Source organism: Ursus arctos, unplaced genomic scaffold, assembly GCF_023065955.2.
Source record: "Ursus arctos isolate Adak ecotype North America unplaced genomic scaffold, UrsArc2.0 scaffold_7, whole genome shotgun sequence".
NCBI classification, from domain to species: Eukaryota; Metazoa; Chordata; class Mammalia; order Carnivora; family Ursidae; genus Ursus; species Ursus arctos.
The window spans coordinates 77,403,082-77,410,227 of record NW_026623089.1 but is presented as its reverse complement, the minus strand read 5'-3'; positions in this window follow the sequence as shown (position 1 = coordinate 77,410,227).

Here is a 7,146-nt window from a genome sequence, read left to right as displayed (position 1 = left end):
TGTTAAAAAAAGTTCCTCTTGGTTCATGGGAGCCAGTTGCATGGCGACTCCCCAACCTGGCTTTTCAGTGACTTTTTTGGTAGCTTGTAATCAACCATGGGGAGAGTATTTACATAGCAGGAATTGGCAAACGGTACAACACACCCAGGCTTTGGATTCCTGGAGAGCCGGTTGTTAAACACTTAGCAACACACCACTGCCCATACTTGTCCCAGAAAATTCTTTGATAAAGAAATGATGTGCTGGTTTAAGATATTAGGAGAAAAAAAACAGGGAATGCTACTACCTTTCGAAATGCTCAGACCCCCGCACTACGTTAACTGAATCACATAATGCCATCTTTATGTTACTGTATTAATAAGAGGAAGAATTTATGAGGAAATCTTTGCAGCTGAAGTGTGAGTACTCTAATCTGTTTCCAGCTCATTTATCTTTTGGGGTTAGTACAAGTAGAAACAAGACCTATTCCAAACCCTCATGTGGAAGATTATTTGTTGACGTTCGTCTCCCTAACTTCACATCCATGGAGCCTCATACACATCTCTGGGTATGACCAGCATTGATGGACTCTATGGCTGCGCTGACTTCAGACCTTCTCAGAGAGTGGGGAAGCTGCTGAGAACATCCTTTATAGGCACATTCACTCACTGATAGGTCCTTAAAGTTTCTCCTCTGGTCATGCTAAACCAAAGGAAATTTTCCTTTTAGAAAATGAGAACTTCCCGTGGATGATACGACCATAGTAGAGGAATTATTCTTAGAACTTAACAGGTGTCTGTACTGAAGACAGAAGGAAAGGGCATTGTGAAGCAATCAGATTTAATCATTAAGTACACCTGACTTGGTTTTCTCAGTGAATCCTCACAACCCTGGGAAGAGGTGGCTACGAGTATTTAAAGATGAAGAAATCGGTGCTTTGATGCATTTGGTGAGGGCATTGCTGGGATTCTAACTCAAGAAATTTTAATCTAGAACCCATCCTCTTAAGCCACCCTTCTTTACCATCTCCCTGCAAGATGGGTGACCAGAAATTCAGCTCCTCTCCTCTGAACATGGGCCCCCACTTTTGTCACACGAACAACAATCTCCATTTAGAGGGAGCAGAACGATGGATCTCATAATTTGATCAAATTTTCTACGTTTCATCGAGCCTCTCTGTTCAGACACAAAGCGGAGGTTGAAGGATGGAGCCGGGAAGTTCAAGGTTCCCCAGGTGCAGCCATGGCCAGTACCCAAGAGTCATTCTTTCCAAACTTTCATTGTGTGCAAGAAAAACAAAATTCTTGCAAACCGATTTTTCACCTCTCCTCCTCTCCTGGGTTCCACTAGGAATCTTGAACAACGTTCTAACATCCTTAGAAGGAGCAAGAAGTGTGTTTCTCTCCCACAGGCCCTCTTCAAATGTTGCTAGCACTTGGAAGAAAGGCTACCTGCATGACATTTTTGTTTTGTGTGGTAGTTACAAGCGTTAGTCTCAGCCCTTGCCCTGATGCTTTTGTGCCTGATGTTTATACCCACGACTCAAATTGAATCCTTTTTCTTCTCCACTGCCCGGTTGGTTTTTCCAACTTTCTTCTTTTGGTGCATGGCACCCCAAGTCTCTCCCAATGCTAAAACATTGGAGTGATGTTTGATTTGATCCTGTCCTAACTCTGGCATACCCGGGGTATGAATGTGGGAGTGGCACAAGGGAACATCATCTTCCAGAAGGTTAAGGTAGACAAAGATTGTGAATGGCTGCCCTCAGTGTAGCCAAACCACACTGCTTGCTATCAGGTATATTTGAGGCTTCCCTTCCCCTACACTTGGGTGAACACTGATACGTTATCATCCACATCTCTACCTGGCAAAATCTGTTCTGTTCTTCAAAGTTTGGCTTCAATTCCATCTCCTTCATGAAGCCTTCCTTGATTTTTCAAACTAGATACGATCTATCCTTTTTGCAAACCCCCAGAACATTTTATTTCAGATGCTTATGTTCAAAACTTGCATTGTATTTATTTTGCACCTGTCTTGGATTGCCCATATAATCAGCAAGAGAGAAATATTTTTTAATCCAATTTTTATTTTTTCTTTGGATTAAAAAAAAATCTTTCTATTTCACTGGGCTGCATACACTGTAGAACCTTCATAAACTGGCCTCTTCTGACCCTCGTCATGCCTTTCCTCAGTAGCCCCTTTGCCTTCTCTGTTCTTGGAATAGCAGACAGCTTTGCACATGCCATGCCTTCTGATCAGGTGAAGTAGATTGCCAGAATGGCCACAGTTCTCCACCCTTCCCTGAATCCACACCTTCTGCAATGTGACTTCTCATTAAGAGGTGGAGACCATTTCTCCTCCCCCTGAATCTGGGCTGGCCCCATGGCTTGCTTTGGTCAGTATAATGCGGCAGAATTTTCAACGTGCCAGTTTGGAGTCTGGCTTGCAGGTTTCCACTCATGTTCTTGGAAACTGGCCCAGCTGCCACGTGAACAACCCTGGGCCAGCCTGGAGGAGGATGAGAGACCATGTGGAACAGAGATGGGCTGTCCAGGAGAGGTCATCCTAAACCGGCAGCTCCAGCCAACCCAGCAGCTCTCTGTTGATGCATTCACAAGCCCCAGCTCAGCAGAACTGCCTCATTGGCCCAGCCACATGGCTAACCCACAGAATCATGAGCTAAATAAATTGTTATTTTAAGCTGTTAAGCTTTGGAGTGGTTTGTTACGCAGCCAAAGCTAACAGATATATTAGGTTAACAGCTATCTTTCTGGACTCCACTTAGATATCACTTCCTTGACAAAGCCATCTGTGACCCCTTTTGAGTCTGAGTCAGGGTTCCCTGCCTTGTACCCAAGAGGCACATACAGTCCAGTATTATAATTACTTGGCAATCGTCTCTATCTTACATGTGACTGTAAGATTTTTGAAGGCAGGAATTTTGTTTTGGGGATTATATTCTTTTGGTCCTGCATAGTATCTGGGACTTGCTAGGTGCTTGAGGAATATATTTAAATGAAGGAAGCAATGGATTAAATCAGAGGCTGTAATTTATGGCCTGCATATGTTTGATTTGTCCTACATAGAGTGAATGATAAAATATTTTTTAAAAAATTGTTCGCCTGGGGCGCCTGGGTGGCACAGCGGTTAAGTGTCTGCCTTCAGCTCAGGGCGTGATCCCGGCGTTCTGGGATCGAGCCCCACATCAGGCTCCTCCGCTATGAGCCTGCTTCTTCCTTTCCCACTCCCCCTGCTTGTGTTCCCTCTCTCGCTGGCTGTCTCTATCTCTGTCAAATAAATAAATAAAGTCTTAAAAAAAATTGTTCGCCTACATTTGCAAATCAAGAAATTTAAGACAAGCCCCACAATACTAATTTTCACTAAAAGAAATGGAAAGACCCATCAATATTGGGCCTTCATTTCCTCATGGTGCCAGCGAGTGGTGGCTGTCCCCTTTAGATGAGCACACGCTTCTGGCTGTGATGGTCCCCACTGATCCCTACCTACTGTGTCATTTATCATGGAATCTGTGCAGTTCTGCTGTGTCTGCGAGTTTCGCTCAGCTGCTTACAGGCTATAAAGCCCTCAACACTTAGGTAAGCTGCTGATAAATGTGTCTGCTCACCCAGCTCTGCCTGCAGGGTCGTTGTGATGGAGGCAGCTTCTCTCTTCCCAGGCAAGACTTGAAGCCTTGCTCATAATCTCATTTTTTCTCCTCTACAAGTTGAGTTTTTTTTCTCCCTCCAAAGGATTTTCAGGGATAATTTAGCTTATCACCTGCCTCAACGAGAGCAAGATGTTTTCTTCCATCTCATAATTCAGTTTCATTATGGCAGGAATGGTGGTTTGGCTGGAGGTAGCCGCCTCACCCAGCAATGCTGGCAGGCCTGTCAGGAACATGCCAGTTTTCTGATATTTTTCCCCTTTAATGGTGCTCAGAGAGGTCTGTGTACAACCTACTATCTGTGGTCTCTTTCCTAATGGGTTGCAGAGCCTTTAAAAAAATTAGTTAATTTTTAATTCAATTACTTCATTAAAATTAATGAATTTTAAATTTAATTAATTAATATTATGATTACTTATTCTATTTACAAGGCTTAGAACTCAGTGATGTTCAGCAGGAATGCACTGGTGTAGGTATACCAGTTGTTTACCCGGGCCTCCGTTCTAATTGGTCAGTGCTCGGGCTGAACCAGTAGTTAAATCTTTTGAACATATCAACCCTGAGAACTTAACACTCTGGAATGGAAAACATGCTAGTCTTCAATTATGCCTTTACCTTTGGACTCATCTGTGAGGCAACAGGCTTAAGAACGTGGTCACAGCTCTATGCCACTTGGTGGTATCAATTCTCTTATGTAAACACCAACTTAATCATCCAATTCAAGAGAACCTTTATCTCTTATGGTGCATCCAAAGTTCAGTTTACCAGGGCATGAAAGGCAGCTCAGCCTGTTTTCTGATTAGTGAAATGAATAAGCAGGTAGAACCCGCTCTGTTCCATTAGTCCTAAGTTGGTTGTTGCCTCATTATCTCTAAAAGTCCCTTGGGATCACACAACTGACTTATGAGTTCAACCAAGATGGAGTCTGACATGGACACAGTCTACCTCCTAAAGCCAAGAGGAGGAACTGGAACTCTATGTTTTGTAATGATTATTCTTCATTTAAGAATAATTAAGAATAGAGTAGCAGAGTTGACACCTCTCTTTTCAGCCTTATTGGAAATTAGGCTACTCTAGGTGACTATTTCACATCCTGTATACGTCCATTGAAAAAAATACCTTTGTCTCACAAAAGTAATGCACAATCATTGCAAGACATTTTAATATGGTTAAGCAAAATGCAGAAAATAAAAAGTTCCCCCAAATCGCAATAGCATTTCAAAATGGATTAGTCTAGTTATCTCTTTGCCTCTGTCTCCATATTTTTGACAGCTTTAAAACTTGGGACTGCTTTCTTTTAAACCCCAAGCTTAAAAACAATATCCCCGAAGGGATTGTTTTCAAATCTGTTGCACATTCTCCTGCTGTCTTAGATATTGTTAAGCAAAAATGAGTCAGGTTGTTGCTCTGATTACTGACCATTGTCATGGCTGAGTCGTCGTCTCTAGAACCTCCTTTTCTTGCTACTCTTACCACCTGTGTGCCTGCTTCGAGAGACCCGGAGTTTTCCAGTCTTCTGTGATTGGAAGAAAAGAATGGCTGGTTAGAATTGTTCATCAGTGAAAAGTCAACGAGTTCTGCACAGGTCCAATGCAAACTCTATTTCACGAGTCTCTGTGACCTGGAGACATTTTATATTTACTTCCCATTTGTAATTATGTCTTAGAGTTGAGGCTGCCTGAAGTGTGACCTCTGAATTAGAGAGCTTTGAGTGTATTTTGAAATGAAATGTGGAGCATCTTTTCATGTATGGTTTGTCATTGGATGTCTGCTTTGAAAAAAATGTCTAGTTCGTCTAGTTCTTCAGCCCATTTTTTAATTGGATTGTTTGTTCTTTGTTATTGAGTTATAGGTGTTCTTTATATATTCTGAATTAATCACTTATCTGACATATGGTTTGCAAATGTTGTCTCCCTTTCTGTAGGTTGCCTTTTCATTTTGTTGCTGGCTTCCTTTGTTGTGCAGAGGCTTTCGTCTGATGTAATCCCACTTGTTCACTTCTGCTCATGTGGCTTGTGCCTTTTGTGTCATATCCACAAAAATTATTTCCAAGGCTAATGCTAAGGAGCTTCTTCCCTGACATTTTTTGTAGGAGTTTTACAGCTTCAGGTCTTATGTTTAAGTCTTTAGTTGATCTTGAGTTAATTTCTGTGAATGGTGTAGGATAGGGGTTAAATTTCATTTCTCTTTTTGTGGTCATCCAGGAACAAAACCATTTGATTTTTTAAAATTTAAATTCAATTAGCCAACGTATCATTAGTTTTTATTATAATGTTCAGTGATTCATTTGTTGCATTTAACACCAGTGCTCATCACATCATGTGCCCTCCTTAATACCCATCACCTGGTTACCCCCTTTCCCTACCCACCTCCCCTTCTGCAGCCCTCAGTTTGTTTCCGGAGTCAGGAGTCTCTATTGTTTGTTTCCCCTCTTTTATTTGTGGCACTTTATGGACTGAAAGAAATGTTAAAGAAGATTAAATATTTAGCTAAAGTGTCTTCTTCATGAACTGGCGTTAATCAGGTGGCTATGCTAATCAAAATGGGTGGGGGGCTTACTGTGGAAAAATTGTTGCTTAACACAGAAGCATTTACTTCTTGCTTATGCAAAGTGCACTCCTGGTCTGATGACTCTCGGGAGTAGATTTCTTCCAAGTGGTGACTCAGGGATCGTGTAACCTATCATCTGGAACAGGCAGTTATTGGGGTCACCAGAGCAGAGGAAGAGAGATTATGGAGAACCCACACCCCCTCTAAATGCCTCTGCACTAAATAGTTCAATCTGCAAGTGACACATGTCATTGCCACTCACAACCCATTGACCAGTGACTACCAGGGGCTTGGAGAGCATTACCTCCCTGTATGCCCACAAAAGAACAGAAGACCAGATATGGATGAGGGCTTCAAGGCTCCATCACCATGACCTTAGGCAAGTACTGGAATTTCTCTATCTGGCAGGGGACGACCATGGAATCCTTACCTCTTCCCACCATCCTGAGTCTAAATCTCTGATTTCTTCTTAGCTTTGTGATGTTGGTTGCTTTGTAGACACTATGTCACTGTTATTCTAAGAATATCAGGCCACTACGAGTAAGGGACAGATGCTTGATCTTTAACTGGCAGTATAACCTTTGGCTATTTGTTTCACTTCTCTTGGACTCTATTTTTTCTTTTTAATTGGAATGTAGAACAAGGATAGGAACAGCACCATCCTCAAAATATTGCTGTGGGTGCTCAATGAAACAACTCATGTAATGTTTTAGGACAGTGTCTGGAGCATATTATAAGTTCAGGATATTCATGTTATTTTATTTTTTATTTTTACTTTTTGAAGGCGACTGTCCTTGTGCTGGCTTTTTAAGTGTCTACATAGTAACAGCTCGATACGCTGATGTTGTCCTTTGTGTCCTGGTGTGAGGAGTCAGCCCAATCCATGCCAGTCTCTTTCATCTACTGACCCGTGAAGTGGAGTCACAAACTCTGTAGGTGATCTGGGTCTTTTC